Raw genomic sequence first — 15,692 nt, forward strand, 5'->3', positions numbered from 1 at the left:
ATTCATCAGAAGATTAATCAGGATTGAGCAGTTGTCATTCTGCTCTGACACTTCCTCCTCCCTCGCTGTGTGATAAAAGGGTATCAATGACCTTTTGTACACCAACATGCATTGTCATATTAGAAACTGAATACATTATATGAAATATTAAAATAAAAATACTAATGTGCTGTTACTGTTTTAAGTGTGTTTCAGTATCTTTAAGCAAAGATCATTGTCAACCCAGAGGCCCCTGCACACCGTCAACAGGCCGTACTGAAGGTAACTAGGATTTTGATAAAAGCCTGTTGCCAATATCAGGTATTGATAATAGTCTGTTGCCAATTTCAGGACATGGATCCTTTGCTGCCAGCCCTCCAAATTGTCGACACCAGCCTACCTGCGGAGAGGCAACAATGCCTGCTAAAAGCTTCAAAGGAAGCCAAGGCCCAGCAGGGAAGAAGTCAGTTTGCGGGACCACAGGACCACAGGCTGAGGGATCCCAAGACTGCCTTCGAGGAAGGTAACATCTTTGAATTGCAGTTATACTACAAGCAATGACAGCCTAATGTGGTACACTAGAGCTTTTGCATGCTTGTTCACTAAGGTTATAACCTGTTTTGTCTTCAGCAAAAAGGAGCTGTGGTCTGGAAAGGCCCACTGAGGCACAGTACCTAGGAAAGCTGATGTTAACATTTGGGCGCTACACTGGTAGGACCTTCAAGTGGTTGGTGGAGAACGACGTGGGATACGTCAAATAGTAAGCATTTCCAGTGTTGGGAGTAAAAAAGTCACAAAGTAACGCAATTACAGTTATTTATTCTAATACGCAATATAACGCATTACTAATACATCTTTGGTAATATTATACCTGTTACAATCTCAGTAACATGCATTACAACGCAGAGACAGTAATATTGTAATAAGTAATTACTCTCAGAAGGCAGTAACTAGTAATCCATAATGTATAACATGTTTGAAACAACTCTCCAACACTGAGCATTTCCCAGAAAACCAAACCAAACCACACTACAGTTTCCCTTTACTGAAACTAACAATGACATATGTATGTATTTCAGTCTCATTGACCGCCACATCAAGGAGAGCCGTCAGCCAGGGAGGCGTGCAGCCATCAACGATGAGTGGGTGAAGGACAGCCTGCTGAACTACGTGCAGCTCTTTCCACCAGTCTCCTGCCACCTTGAGATCAATATTGACAGGGCCATTTACGGCATGGGCCGCTTCAGGTCCTTTACTTTTCTTGAGATGTGGCAGTGGTACAGTCTGCACAAGCACCACCAGGTAGACCTTGGAGCTGGGAGTGAGCAAGAGCGGAAGATGGCGCAGGAGGCTCACTCATCTGTCAAGCAGTGGCTGCTGATGAAGGAGAGCGACATCACCTCCAAGTCACTCAAGCGCTTTCGTCACTACATTCTTGACAAAGAGGTAACTACATTGTTTTAGGCCTACTGGCAACTTAGGAGCAAAGGATTTTTAAGTGATTTTGAGTGAATGATAATTAGTGTATAAATATAGAAATTAATACTATTATAAACAGAATTTTACAGATAGATTTGTCCTATGTATGACTATTGCACTGAACTGTCTCTCACTATATTTATAATTAAATCTTAATTTCAGACCAATATTCCTATTCCTTCCCTCTCTTCAATTTGTTATTGTATATTTTTAGTAAATTTGTAGTGTTATACTGTATACTTATAGGTAATTTTTATATTTCTAAATGTCATTTCTGTTTTTATTCTTTATATGAGAAGTAATTGTGTTGTACTTTGACAGCAAAATCCTAGTATCACATTCTTAGTTTGTTTATGCAAACCTGTCCAATTCAGGTTCTTTAGATTAAAAAGCTCACACTATCCTCCTGTAATTCACAGAAGCCTCCACAGGATGCCACTCCTGCTGCCGCCACTTCCAGCTCTTCAAGGTCCCCTGCAGCAGCTGTCACCTCCCACTCATCATGGTCCGATGAGACTCTGGACGACACCATGTTGGTGGATGCCCTCGTCACCTTTGAGAGCCATGGGGAGCTCTTGCCCAACAAATCCCATCCCAAACAGCCGCCGCTCTCCACCAGTGTGCCAGCAACTGCAGAGCGTCCCGAGCAGTCTCCTCTGTCTACCAGCAAAAAAGCAAAGCGCAGCAAGCAGCAGAAGCCCCAGCTGCCCTCACTGCCCTCCACCAGCAAGGCTGCCTTTAGTGAGAGTACCAAGCAGCAGACGCCCCTGCCATCTTCAGCGCCTGGTCAGTCTCCCCCTGATGCTCGCCCTGAGGAGCCGCCATCGACCTCCAACAGCCAGCCTGCGTCTGGTACCACCTTGCCGCAGAGTGACTCTCCTGTAAGTTTAAAATCACAACATACACAAGCAATGTTAATGCATTTCATAAAATCCCTGGTTACTTACAACCACATTACGGAAAATGAATAACTAAATGCTGTGTGTTGTATGTCTCGTCTTGCAGGTGGAGCTGGAAGGATGGGTGCGGCTGTGGGAAGAGTCCCATGGCATCCCCTCTGCAGACATCCCCTGGCTGAAGGAGGACAGCGAGAGAGGCCTCTTTACACCTGTGCAAATGTATAAGGACATAAAAGGCATCATTAGAAGGCGGCGCGTCCTGAAGTCTGACCGGATGTGGTTTTACCCCCCTGAGCCACCCGGCTTTGTTAGCGGCGGCATCCCCGCTCCACAGGCCTTTTTCCGCAGCCGTGTCTTCTTCTGGCGCCCCATTGGAGTGTGGCGGTGCTCCCTGAAGTGTCCGCGCGGTGATAAGTGCGCTGGGGCCGGAGGCAACACGCACCTCACCAAGTCTGGTTACCACACCAGGGTAAGGCTCAGTCTCTTCACACTTGTGTTTAGAGTAATACTTACATCAGTATTGACTACTTAAGACACATGAATGCTGATCTGTGATTGATGCGTGATCTCTCTCTCTCCCTTCCTCCCTCTCTCGCTCTCTCTCTGATGTGTGTTTTAGGTACGTCACATCTGCGATGTGTCCGGTTGGTACACCATGGCAACAGAGGTCGTTTCCTGCGGGCCGTGTCTCAAGGCTGCCAGGGGCGGAGAGAGTGGTCCCATGGGTCGGTGGCTGGCGTGGGACGACGTCATCCTGCAGCAGCTGAGCGAGGCTCATCGGGCCAGGTTTCCGGCCGTGCTGACCGCAAAGCGTGGGGTGGACAAAACTGTTATCCGCCTCCTGCGTGACCGCACAGAGGGTAACACTATGATTAAGGTGTGGCGGCAGGTGCAGGAGAACCACATGGAGGACTACCATCAGAGGAAAGACCTCTACACCACGCTCCTCATGGCCTTGGTGAAACCTGGAGGCATCGTCTCTGCATTGGGCCACGGGGACTTCCAGGCGGCACCTCTTCCCAGAGAGCTACCCTGCGCACGTCTCCTGCGGCACGCCTTCCTCCTGGCCGAGGCAGACAACGTTCAGGACTACCGGAGCCAGATACTCTCCACGTTTGGCATCGTCCTGAAAATGGACTCCACAAAGAAGGCAAGTTAACCAAAGTGTGTTGACATACAAGTGGTCACAGGGAATCACCACATTATGCAAAACTAAACTTAACTGTGTGTATTTGTTTGTTTTGTTGTAGGTGGTGAAGAAATTGTCTGGGGAGGGCAAGGGCTCGGCCGAGTGGTTCACCAGCATCGGCAACGAGTTCTCCCAGATTGTGTCCTTTGTCCTCACCTGTGAGGAGTCTGTGGAGAAGCTTGGGCCCATGTGCCATGGCGTGGTGGAGCGGTTCCGGCTCGCCAATCAACCCGTACCCAAGATCCTTTACATTGACAGGGGGTGCTGCAAGGCACAGGGTCCGACGGCCGTGGAGACGCTCTTCCAGCCTTGGGTGGACAACGGGATGGTGGTTAGGCTGGACATTTTCCACTGGATCCATCGCTTCGATGCTGCTCTGCGGACCGAGGCCCACTCCAAGTATGCCGCCTTCAAGTCTGCGCTGGGCGGGGCAGTGCTGGCCTATAACCGTGAGGACCTCCAGCTACTCATCACGGCTGTGAGGGCCAAAGACCCGACCACACTGGAGGTGGTGACGGACGAGGATGTGGTCCGGCGTTACATCTCCCGAGACCAGCTGCAACACCATGTCCGGCGTCTCACCCTTGGTGCCCAGGAGACATTTCGTCTTGTCCCCTGGTCATTGAAGAGCTCAAGGGTCCAGCAGGGCTCGACGAGAGCGGCGTCAGCCTCTTTAAGTCCCCTGGTAAGAAAAAACACCTCAATCATGCGCACACACACACACACACACACACACACCACACACACACACACACACACACAATGTGCAAAACAACAACAGCTCACCATGCACCTGTGTGTGTGTGTGTGTGTGTGTGTGTGTTTTATGTTTACAGCAGCCATTGATGAGATGTGGGCCAGCCAGCAGCGACACCTGGAATGCATCCAGGACCCACCAGGCATGGCCATGTACCGGGTTGCTCGCACAACGACCATCAATGGTGTGGACCTACCTTATTACAAGGCCTGCGTGGGAGCAACAGCCTGGAGGGGTTCCACAAGTCACTGCCCCATATGATTCCAGGTAATCTAAAGGGACAAATGACTTCTTTAACAGCATAAAAAGACAACACGTGTCACTTTTGTAATACTTTAATAATACTGGTAAGAAATAGCCCTACCCTTACACGTAATAAAGCCAATCAACACTGTCCTGTTCATGTACCTCATGAATATTTTCAATCTTACACTTTTATTATTACTATATAACCATTGCACTGAACTGTCTTGCACTGTATTTAAATTTAAATCTTAATCTCAGAACACTATTGCACTATTCCTTCTCTCTCTTCAATTGTTGTTGTATAATTTTCTCTATTAAAACTCCATTGTTATACTGTATACTTCTATTTCTGTTTTTATCATTATAAGTGAGTGTTTTACTTTGAGAGAAAGATAATCCGAAGTCAAATTCCTTGTTTTTGTGCATACCTGCCCAATAATACCTGATACCTGTTGTTGTGATGTTCAGGTCCACACTGTGCGGCACGGCCTTACCAGGTCTACCTCATCAGTGGAATTGCCAGGTGGAACTCCAACCGCAGCTCGGACGCCGTATTTAAGGGCAGAGGCCGGCACCACCGAGTCTACTCAGCGCCACTCATTGACCGCCTCAATGCCCGCTGCCAGCTGCTGTTTGGTGAGACTGTGGAGGAGAACTTCCGGGCCCCTGCCGACGTCCAGTCGGACGAGCTGCTTGGGCTGGAATATCTTTTCAGCCAGAGCACGGGAGAGTCCTTCTCTCTTAAGGGCATCGTCAACGACGGTCCCGGGCCAGAGGAGGAGGTCATTCAGCCCGGGCAGGCCGACCCAGATGCCGAAGCGGACGAGGCGTACCAGAGCGACGAGGACCATCCTGCTGTTGAGCCCCACATGACATTAATCAGCAGTGAGACTGCTACGGTCAACCCTCCGGCATTTGTGAGTAGAGTACCTACTTGTCTGATAGAAGAATATAGAGTGATACATGTGACCGCTAAAAACAAGATATTGTACGCACTGGAACTTACCTACTTTTCTCTGGGTGTGTGTCTCCGTGTGTGTTTTACAGGAGGATGTCTGCAGTGACAATCCTCTGCCCGGGTTTAAGAAGCTGGAGGCCTTCTGTGCTGCGCTGGTGGAGGTCGGCTTGACAGACCTGAAGCTGCTCCTCAACACGGAGCAAAGGAACAGGGTCCTTGAATCCTGGAATGCGGTGGAGGAGCACGACAAGCAGCCGCAGAAATACCACCAGCTGTACCGCACACACTGGGGCAACACATTGTACTGCCGAACCAAGAGGGATGATCTTGCTGACGCCGCCTTGATCCAGAGAGTCAAGATGGCCAAAAGGTACGCGCCAGCACAGCAGGACATCAGTATGCAGAACAATCGCCTCATGTATGTGCTTGTCAAGCTCCTGTGGCTGCGCGCCCCTAAGGCCTCTCGCTCCAGCCCCGAGAAAACCAGGATCCTTAATGCCTATGACAGGATCCAGCACAGAGTCTTGGTGGATGACCCAGTCCTGTGCAAGGCAGGCATCCCTCTCCCAAAAATAAACACAAAACAGTGAGGGACTTCATCCGCCAGCAAGAGAGGCTGGTGAACCTGCACGCCACCAGGCAGCCAGCCGTCATCTCCAAGACCAACTCGGTGTCATCTGAAAAGCTGCCTCCTGCACCACGCCAGCCTGCCGTCCTCCCACCACCTGACTACCCCGTTATGGAGTATGTCCCCACGCCCAGCACAGCCGGCACAAAGGTCTTGAAGGGACGGACCAACATGCTGGTGACGACGCCACAGCCTCTTCCACAGCTTCCTCCTCAGCCACCACTGCCTCTGCCGGTTAGGAGAATCCCCGCCACCTCCACCATCACCAGGCCTGTGCTGCCCTTTGTTTCCCAGTCTGCGGGCCCCTCCTCCACGCAGCCTGCTGGTCAGGCGTCCGTCCCGATCACTCCGCCTGTGCCCATCAGACCAGCTGTTCAGCCGGCCTCTGGCAGAACCCTGTGGTAGGATCGTCATGGTCTCGATCGACACAGTACAAGAGGAAAATGTCAGACCACCCCACAGGACTGGGCGTTAAGCTTAAGAGGGTGCAGCATCTCCCGACCTGCAAGCGTGCGGGCACAAAATACAGGGACACAAAAATACCAAAAAAAGACATTTTGCCCTGCAATCAACATTTCACCCTCCAAGGGACTGGAGAACAGAAAATTTAAAAACTTTGAACATTTTGTCTCTGTTGTGGATGGATTGGAGAAGGACACGTCTGGCCCATTATAAATAGTGTATATTGTAAATAGTGTATATATGTGTTAATGTTCTACGTTTTGAGTTTTTATGCGGGGTCTGGTCTTACAAGTGCCCTTTAACGTGGCACCATTGGTCCTCTGCACTGTTTCCCTATTTGACCATTTCAGCATTTATATATACATATTTGCACTAACTGTATATTAACTCTTTCCTACATTTTAACATTTTTTTAGACTGCCTATTCATGTTTATTGTGTTATTGACACTGAGCAGCTCCTTCAGCAAACTGCGGCACCCTCAGTGCATGAAGGAGTGCTTCTGAAGATTCTTAATTTAAGCAGCAGTCAAACTCTTTAATACATTATAATGTAGCACTGTTTCTGTGATACGAGCCATCACTGGGCAATATTCTGCACTATACATATTTATCTATTTTTATTACTCTGTTACATTCAACTATGCAATATTTTATTTCTATTCATCCGCATCTTACTCATCTGTATATCTGTTTATATACTGTCTGTTTATATAAGGGTGTTTATTTTGGAAATATGTTTGTTTTATTACTTTATTATAATAACTAATTATGTGTTTTCTATTTCTTACACTTTCTTTTTTTTAATCAACTTAGTGTATCTGTGTTATTCTGATGTGTATTTTTTTCTCTTCTGAGCTGCTGTAGCACAGGAATTTTCCCCAGTGTGGGACTAATAGTCTAAATTACTTTACCTTATCATATTACTAACTAGACCACAACTTGCACTAACTGTATACTGACTCTTTACTAATTTCAGCTTTCATATAGACTGTGTATTCATATATATTGTTATTACTCAGCTACATCACTAACCAGACCCCAATTTGCACTAACTGTATTTTGGCTAGTTATTACATTTGAGCAGTGTTTTCTACCTGGTTAAATAAAACATGTCATGCACTTTGTGAGGGCCCATTGTAAATAGTTTATATAGTTCTTGTGTATAAGTTTGACTGTTCTACATTCTATGTTCTCTGGTCTTAAAGTGCCCCTTATCTTTTGTTCTCTGCACTGTCATCAGCTGTTTACTGTGTTCTGGTGTCAACATTGCTCTTTAACTTGGATACTGGCAAGTTTGCTGCAGTACTGAATAAAATTCAGTCACAATGAGTCATGAGAGTGTCTGTAAATTGATTCATTGTCAAAGGATTCAACACATGTTGCAGAATAATTTAAAGTGAAGACATGGGGCCTATAGAGTAACAAATGCCTTTAAATGTGCATCACACTTTTCAAAATGCCCCCATAATGGCCTATAAACAATATATAAACAAATGGCTTCTGTTGGAAAAACAGTTAAGTGCCATAAGAGGCATATGACTAAGTGGAGGAGCAAGCAGAATTACATGGCATGACTTTTTAATCACTTTTGTACACACACACACACACACACACACACACACCACACACACCCACAACACACACCACACACACACGAAATATAGCAAAGGTATTACAATAAATACATCTAATCCTTCATCCTAAGCATATGAATAAGTGGTGTCTAGGGAAAATAAAAAAGTGCTCACACAACCATACATTTCTTTTGAATCCAGCTACTTTATTGAAAGAAAGGGAGCAAAAGAATTACACTGACAGACTTTTGAATAGCTTTTGTCCATACACACACTTAAATATAGCAACGGTATTGCAATACATACATTTAATCATTCCTTCTGTTGATTAACATGACAAAGCCATGAAGAAGCATACCAGGTGGGACTTGGTGTGCAACTAAGAAGACTAAAAGTAATTAAAATGAATGCAGAGGATTATGCTTAGTGCAACTATGAAATTGTGATGTGCCATTGCAACTATTATAAAAGTTTTAATATAAACAGCAACTTTGGATCAGTGATGTGCATTAATACACAAACTGTATCCCTTTATTTCTTGACAGATAGGGAACCTTACTGTTTGTTTTGATGATGTCAAAGGTCACATGTACAGTCAACTCCTTGAAGATCCTCCTTGGGGGGAAGGCATATGTAAATGACTAGCTAACACAGACTCTTGACCTATGACACTCAAGGATAATTGCACTACCATTCGGCGCATCGCCGCTCGCAGGGGTCAGCATAACCGGAGTGCAATGGTTAAGCCTCGCCCTGGGTGAACCACCTTCTTGATCATGGTATCTCCCCTGCCAGGTAAGTATCAGTTGGAAGAGCCAGAGAAAAGGACTTCATTCCAGACACAGAACTCTGGCTGACGGTTGCTAAAATGCATCATACCAGAGTTCAGTGCTTTCCGCAGTAGCAGACCTGGGCAAGCTGTTTCTGCATGTCAGAAAGCAAACCTGCTGCACAAAAGCCTTTAACCTGAGCATGCCAGCATTGGAAAAATTGAAGTACATTGATTCCCGCAAAGAGAGAAAACCTTGGAAGGGAGAACACGCAACTCGGTCACAACCAAAAGCCACACCCATTCGTCACTGGCATCCAAATTTATGACAAAATGCATAGTCCAGCAAAGTTGCTGGCATGCACTCTACAGGACATCATGAGGTAAGAACTGTTTATTTTTTCAACATTATGTTCAGGGGAGAGCGCGAACGCAGTCCCCCACTACCACAAATTATGCAGTCGAGATTCCCACATTTGGGGAATTCGCAGGGTCAGCATAACCGGAGTGCAATGGTTAAGCCTCGCCCTGGTGAACCACCTTCTTGATCATGGTATCTCCCCTGCCAGGTAAGTATGAGTTGGAAGAGCCAGAGAAAAGGACTTCATTCCCAGACCAGAACTCTGGCTGACGGTTGCTAAAATGCATCATACCAGAGTTCAGTGCTTTCCGCAGTAGCAGACCTGGGCAAGCTGTTTCTGCATGTCAGAAAGCAAACCTGCTGCACAAAAGCCTTTAACCTGAGCATGCCAGCATTGGAAAAATTGAAGTACATTGATTCCCGCAAAGAGAGAAAACCTTGGAAGGGAGAACACGCAACTCGGTCACAACCAAAAGGCCACACCCATTCGTCACTGGCATCCAAATTTATGACAAAATGCATAGTCCAGCAAAGTTGCTGGCATGCACTCTACAGGACATCATGAGGTAAGAACGGTTTATTTTTCAACATTATGTTCAGGGGAGAGCGCGAACGCAGTCCCCCACTACCACAAATTATGCAGTCGAGATTCCCACATTTGGGGAATTCGCAGGGGTCAGCATAACCGGAGTGCAATGGTTAAGCCTCGCCCTGGGTGAACCACCTTCTTGATCATGGTATCTCCCCTGCCAGGTAAGTATGAGTTGGAAGAGCCAGAGAAAAGGACTTCATTCCCAGACACAGAACTCTGGCTGACGGTTGCTAAAATGCATCATACCAGAGTTCAGTGCTTTCCGCAGTAGCAGACCTGGGCAAGCTGTTTCTGCATGTCAGGAAGCAAACCTGCTGCACAAAAGCCTTTAACCTGAGCATGCCAGCATTGGAAAAATTGAAGTACATTGATTCCCGCAAAGAGAGAAAAACCTTGGAAGGGAGAACACGCAACTCGGTCACAACCAAAAGGCCACACCCATTCGTCACTGGCATCCAAATTTATGACAAAATGCATAGTCCAGCAAAGTTGCTGGCATGCACTCTACAGGACATCATGAGGTAAGAACTGTTTTTTTTTTCAACATTATGTTCAGGGGAGAGCGCGAACGCAGTCCCCCACTACCACAAATTATGCAGTCGAGATTCCCACATTTGGGGAATTCGCAGGGGTCAGCATAACCGGAGTGCAATGGTTAAGCCTCGCCCTGGGTGAACCACCTTCTTGATCATGGTATCTCCCCTGCCAGGTAAGTATGAGTTGGAAGAGCCAGAGAAAAGGACTTCATTCCCAGACACAGAACTCTGGCTGACGGTTGCTAAAATGCATCATACCAGAGTTCAGTGCTTTCCGCAGTAGCAGACCTGGGCAAGCTGTTTCTGCATGTCAGAAAGCAAACCTGCTGCACAAAAGCCTTTAACCTGAGCATGCCAGCATTGGAAAAATTGAAGTACATTGATTCCCGCAAAGAGAGAAAAACCTTGGAAGGGAGAACACGCAACTCGGTCACAACCAAAAGGCCACACCCATTCGTCACTGGCATCCAAATTTATGACAAAATGCATAGTCCAGCAAAGTTGCTCGCATGCACTCTACAGGACATCATGAGGTAAGAACTGTTTATTTTTTCAACATTATGGTCAGGGGAGAGCGCGAACGCAGTCCCCCACTACCACAAATTATGCAGTCGAGATTCCCACATTTGGGGAATTCGCAGGGGTCAGCATAACCGGAGTGCAATGGTTAAGCCTCGCCCTGGGTGAACCACCTTCTTGATCATGGTATCTCCCCTGCCAGGTAAGTATGAGTTGGAAGAGCCAGAGAAAAGGACTTGATTCCCAGACACAGAACTCTGGCTGACGGTTGCTAAAATGCATCATACCAGAGTTCAGTGCTTTCCGCAGTAGCAGACCTGGGCAAGCTGTTTCTGCATGTCAGAAAGCAAACCTGCTGCACAAAAGCCTTTAACCTGAGCATGCCAGCATTGGAAAAATTGAAGTACATTGATTCCCGCAAAGAGAGAAAAACTTGGAAGGGAGAACACGCAACTCGGTCACAACCAAAAGGCCACACCCATTCGTCACTGGCATCCAAATTTATGACAAAATGATAGTCCAGCAAAGTTGCTGGCATGCACTCTACAGGACATCATGAGGTAAGAACTGTTTATTTTTCAACAGTATGTTCAGGGGGAGAGCGCGAACGCAGTCCCCCACTACCACAAATTGCAGTCGAGATTCCCACATTTGGGGAATTCGCAGGGGTCAGCATAACCGGAGTGCAATGGTTAAGCCTCGCCCTGGGTGAACCACCTTCTTGATCATGGTATCTCCCCTGCCAGGTAAGTATGAGTTGGAAGAGCCATAGAAAAGGACTTCATTCCCAGACACAGAACTCTGGCTGACGGTTGCTAAAATGCATCATACCAGAGTTCAGTGCTTTCCGCAGTAGCAGACCTGGGCAAGCTGTTTCTGCATGTCAGAAAGCAAACCTGCTGCACAAAAGCCTTTAACCTGAGCATGCCAATTGAAGTACATTGATTCCCGCAAAGAGAGAAAAACCTTGGAAGGGAGAACACGCAACTCGGTCACAACCAAAAGGCCACACCCATTCGTCACTGGCATCTAAATTTATGACAAAATGCATAGTCCAGCAAAGTTGCTGGCATGCACTCTACAGGACATCATGAGGTAAGAACTGTTTTTTTTTCAACATTATGTTCAGGGGAGAGCGCGAACGCAGTCCCCCACTACCACAAATTATGCAGTCGAGATTCCCACATTTGGGGAATTCGCAGGGGTCAGCATAACCGGAGTGCAATGGTTAAGCCTCGCCCTGGGTGAACCACCTTCTTGATCATGGTATCTCCCCTGCCAGGTAAGTATGAGTTGGAAGAGCCAGAGAAAAGGACTTCATTCCCAGACACAGAACTCTGGCTGACGGTTGCTAAATGCATCATACCAGAGTTCAGTGCTTTCCGCAGTAGCAGACCTGGGCAAGCTGTTTCTGCATGTCAGAAAGCAAACCTGCTGCACAAAGCCTTTACCTGAGCATGCCAGCATTGGAAAATTGAAGTACATTGATTCCCGCAAAGAGAGAAAAACCTTGGAAGGGAGAACACGCAACTCGGTCACAACCAAAAGGCCACACCCATTCGTCACTGGCATCCAAATTTATGACAAATGATAGTCCAGCAAAGTTGCTGCATGCACTCTACAGGACATCATGAGTAAGAACTGTTTTATTTTTCAACAGTATGTTCAGGGAGAGCGCGAACGCAGTCCCCCACTACCACAAATTATGCAGTCGAGATTCCCACATTTGGGGAATTCGCAGGGTCAGCATAACCGGAGTGCAATGGTTAAGCCTCGCCCTGGGTGAACCACCTTCTTGATCATGGTATCTCCCCTGCCAGGTAAGTATGAGTTGGAAGAGCCAGAGAAAAGGACTTCATTCCCAGACACAGAACTCTGGCTGACGGTTGCTAAAATGCATCACCAGAGTTCAGTGCTTTCCGCAGTAGCAGACCTGGGCAGCTGTTTCTGCATGTCAGGAAGCAAACCTGCTGCACAAAAGCCTTTAACCTGAGCATGCCAGCATTGAAAAATTGAAGTACATTGATTCCCGCAAAGAGAGAAAAACCTTGGAAGGGAAACACGCAACTCGGTCACAACCAAAAGGCCACACCCATTCGTCACTGGCATCCAAATTATGACAAAATGCATAGTCCAGCAAAGTTGCTGGCATGCACTCTACAGGACATCATGAGGTAAGAACTGTTTTTTTTTCAACATTATGTTCAGGGGAGAGCGCGAACGCAGTCCCCCCACTACCACAAATTATGCAGTCGAGATTCCCACATTGGGGAATTCGCAGGGGTCAGCATAACCGGAGTGCAATGGTTAAGCCTCGCCCTGGGTGAACCACCTTCTTGATCATGGTATCTCCCCTGCCAGGTAAGTATGAGTTGGAAGAGCCAGAGAAAAGGACTTCATTCCCAGACACAGAACTCTGGCTGACGTTGCTAAATGCATCATACCAGAGTTCAGTGCTTTCCGCAGTAGCAGACCTGGGCAAGCTGTTTCTGCATGTCAGAAAGCAAACCTGCTGCACAAAAGCCTTTAACCTGAGCATATGCCAGCATTGGAAAAATTGAAGTACATTGATTCCCGCAAAGAGAGAAAACCTTGGAAGGGAGAACACGCAACTCGGTCACAACCAAAGGCCACACCCTTCGTCACTGGCATCCAATTTATGACAAAATGCATAGTCCAGCAAAGTTGCTGGCATGCACTCTACAGGACATCATGAGGTAAGAACTGTTTATTTTTTCAACATTATGTTCAGGGGAGCGCGAACGCAGTCCCCCACTACCACAAATATGCAGTCGAGATTCCCACATTTGGGGAATTCGCAGGGTCAGCATAACCGGAGTGCAATGGTTAAGCCTCGCCCTGGGTGAACCACCTTCTTGATCATGGTATCTCCCCTGCCAGGTAAGTATGAGTTGGAAGAGCCAGAGAAAAGGATTCATTCCCAGACACAGAACTCTGGCTGACGGTTGCTAAAATGCATCATACCAGAGTTCAGTGCTTTCCGCCGCAGTACAACCCTGGGCAAGCTGTTTCTGCATGTCAGAAAGCAAACCTGCTGCACAAAAGCCTTTAACCTGAGCATGCCAGCATTGGAAAAATGAAGTACATTGATTCCCGCAAAGAGAGAAAAACCTTGGAAGGGAGAACACGCAACTCGGTCACAACCAAAAGGCCACACCCATTCGTCACTGGCATCCAAATTTATGACAAAATGATAGTCCAAAAAGTTGCTGGCATGCACTCTACAGGACATCATGAGGTAAAGAACTGTTTTTTTTCAACAGTATGTTCAGGGGGAGCGCGCGAACGCAGTCCCCCACTACCACAAATTATGCAGTCGAGATTCCCACATTTGGGGAATTCGCAGGGGTCAGCATAACCGGAGTGCAATGGTTAAGCCTCGCCCTGGGTGAACACCTTCTTGATCATGGTATCTCCCCTGCCAGGTAAGTATGAGTTGGAAGAGCCAGAGAAAAGGACTTCATTCCCAGACACAGAACTCTGGCTGACGGTTGCTAAAATGCATCATACCAGAGTTCAGTGCTTTCCGCAGTAGCAGACCTGGGCAAGCTGTTTCTGCATGTCAGAAAGCAAACCTGCTGCCCAAAAGCCTTTAACCTGAGCATGCCAGCATTGGAAAATTGAAGTACATTGATTCCCGCAAAGAGAGAAAAACCTTGGAAGGGAGAACACGCAACTCGGTCACAACCAAAGGCCACACCCATTCGTCACTGGCATCCAAATTTATGACAAAATGCATAGTCCAGCAAAGTTGCTTGCATGCACTCTACAGGACATCATGAGGTAAAACTGTTTTTTTTTCAACAGTAGTTCAGGGGAGAGCGCGAACGCAGTCCCCCACTACCACAAATTATGCAGTCGAGATTCCCACATTTGGGGAATTCGCAGGGGTCAGCATAACCGGAGTGCAATGGTTAAGCCTCGCCTGGGTGAACCACCTTCTTGATCATGGTATCTCCCCTGCCAGGTAAGTATAGTTGGAAGAGCCAGAGAAAGGACTTCATTCCCAGACACAGAACTCTGGCTGACGGTTGCTAAAATGCATCATACCAGAGTTCAGTGCTTCCGCAGTAGCAGACCTGGGCAAGCTGTTTCTGCATGTCAGAAAGCAAACCTGCTGCACAAAAGCCTTTAACCTGAGCATGCCAGCATTGGAAAAATTGAAGTACATTGATTCCCGCAAAGAGAGAAAAACCTGGGAAGGGAGAACACGCACTCCTCGGTCACACCAAAAGGCCACACCCATTCGTCACTGGCATCTAAATTTATGACAAAATGCATAGTCCAGCAAAGTTGCTTGCATGCACTCTACAGGACATCATGAGGTAAGAACTGTTTATTTTTTCAACATTATGTCAGGGGAGAGGCGCGAACGCAGTCCCCCCCTACTACACAATTATGCAGTCGAGATTCCCACATTTGGGGAATTCGCAGGGGTCAGCATAACCGGAGTGCAATGGTTAAGCCTCGCCCTGGGTGAACCACCTTCTTGATCATGGTATCTCCCCTGCCAGGTAAGTAGAGTTGGAAGAGCCATAGAAAAGGACTTCATTCCAGACACAGAACTCTGGCTGACGTTGCTAAATGCATCATACCACAGATTTCAGTGCTTTCCGCAGTAGCAGACCTGGGCAAGCTGGTTCTGCATGTCAGAAGCAACCTGCTGCACAAAAGCCTTTATGCAGTCGAGATTCCCCACATTTGGGAATTCGCAGGGTCAGC

At 47.2% G+C, this 15,692-nt stretch overlaps 12 non-coding genes and 1 pseudogene across 12 annotated transcripts; all 13 read right to left on the reverse strand.

Annotated features, from left to right (window-relative positions):
• Positions 1-8,820: 8,820 nt before the first annotated feature.
• On the reverse strand, positions 8,821-8,975 carry LOC116674266 (uncharacterized; annotated as a pseudogene).
• Positions 8,976-9,356: 381 nt separating this feature from the next.
• On the reverse strand, positions 9,357-9,518 carry LOC116674305 (U1 spliceosomal RNA). The gene has a single exon (XR_004328046.1). It is a non-coding gene; the product is annotated as a U1 spliceosomal RNA (small nuclear RNA).
• Positions 9,519-9,899: 381 nt separating this feature from the next.
• LOC116674319 (U1 spliceosomal RNA) lies at positions 9,900-10,063 on the reverse strand. Its single transcript, XR_004328059.1, has one exon. It is a non-coding gene; the product is annotated as a U1 spliceosomal RNA (small nuclear RNA).
• Positions 10,064-10,447: 384 nt separating this feature from the next.
• On the reverse strand, positions 10,448-10,611 carry LOC116674331 (U1 spliceosomal RNA). The gene has a single exon (XR_004328069.1). It is a non-coding gene; the product is annotated as a U1 spliceosomal RNA (small nuclear RNA).
• A 384-nt stretch (positions 10,612-10,995) lies between these two features.
• LOC116674343 (U1 spliceosomal RNA) lies at positions 10,996-11,159 on the reverse strand. Its single transcript, XR_004328077.1, has one exon. It is a non-coding gene; the product is annotated as a U1 spliceosomal RNA (small nuclear RNA).
• Positions 11,160-11,541: 382 nt separating this feature from the next.
• LOC116674304 (U1 spliceosomal RNA) lies at positions 11,542-11,703 on the reverse strand. The gene has a single exon (XR_004328045.1). It is a non-coding gene; the product is annotated as a U1 spliceosomal RNA (small nuclear RNA).
• Positions 11,704-12,075: 372 nt separating this feature from the next.
• On the reverse strand, positions 12,076-12,239 carry LOC116674265 (U1 spliceosomal RNA). The gene has a single exon (XR_004328018.1). It is a non-coding gene; the product is annotated as a U1 spliceosomal RNA (small nuclear RNA).
• Positions 12,240-12,614: 375 nt separating this feature from the next.
• LOC116674302 (U1 spliceosomal RNA) lies at positions 12,615-12,777 on the reverse strand. Its single transcript, XR_004328043.1, has one exon. It is a non-coding gene; the product is annotated as a U1 spliceosomal RNA (small nuclear RNA).
• A 377-nt stretch (positions 12,778-13,154) lies between these two features.
• LOC116674307 (U1 spliceosomal RNA) lies at positions 13,155-13,318 on the reverse strand. The gene has a single exon (XR_004328048.1). It is a non-coding gene; the product is annotated as a U1 spliceosomal RNA (small nuclear RNA).
• A 380-nt stretch (positions 13,319-13,698) lies between these two features.
• Positions 13,699-13,858, reverse strand: LOC116674308 (U1 spliceosomal RNA). Its single transcript, XR_004328049.1, has one exon. It is a non-coding gene; the product is annotated as a U1 spliceosomal RNA (small nuclear RNA).
• A 382-nt stretch (positions 13,859-14,240) lies between these two features.
• On the reverse strand, positions 14,241-14,403 carry LOC116674303 (U1 spliceosomal RNA). Its single transcript, XR_004328044.1, has one exon. It is a non-coding gene; the product is annotated as a U1 spliceosomal RNA (small nuclear RNA).
• Positions 14,404-14,782: 379 nt separating this feature from the next.
• On the reverse strand, positions 14,783-14,945 carry LOC116674300 (U1 spliceosomal RNA). The gene has a single exon (XR_004328041.1). It is a non-coding gene; the product is annotated as a U1 spliceosomal RNA (small nuclear RNA).
• Positions 14,946-15,327: 382 nt separating this feature from the next.
• On the reverse strand, positions 15,328-15,492 carry LOC116674306 (U1 spliceosomal RNA). Its single transcript, XR_004328047.1, has one exon. It is a non-coding gene; the product is annotated as a U1 spliceosomal RNA (small nuclear RNA).
• Between the last annotated feature and the right edge of the window lie 200 nt (positions 15,493-15,692).

Source organism: Etheostoma spectabile, chromosome 24, assembly GCF_008692095.1.
Source record: "Etheostoma spectabile isolate EspeVRDwgs_2016 chromosome 24, UIUC_Espe_1.0, whole genome shotgun sequence".
NCBI lineage: Eukaryota > Metazoa > Chordata > Actinopteri > Perciformes > Percidae > Etheostoma > Etheostoma spectabile.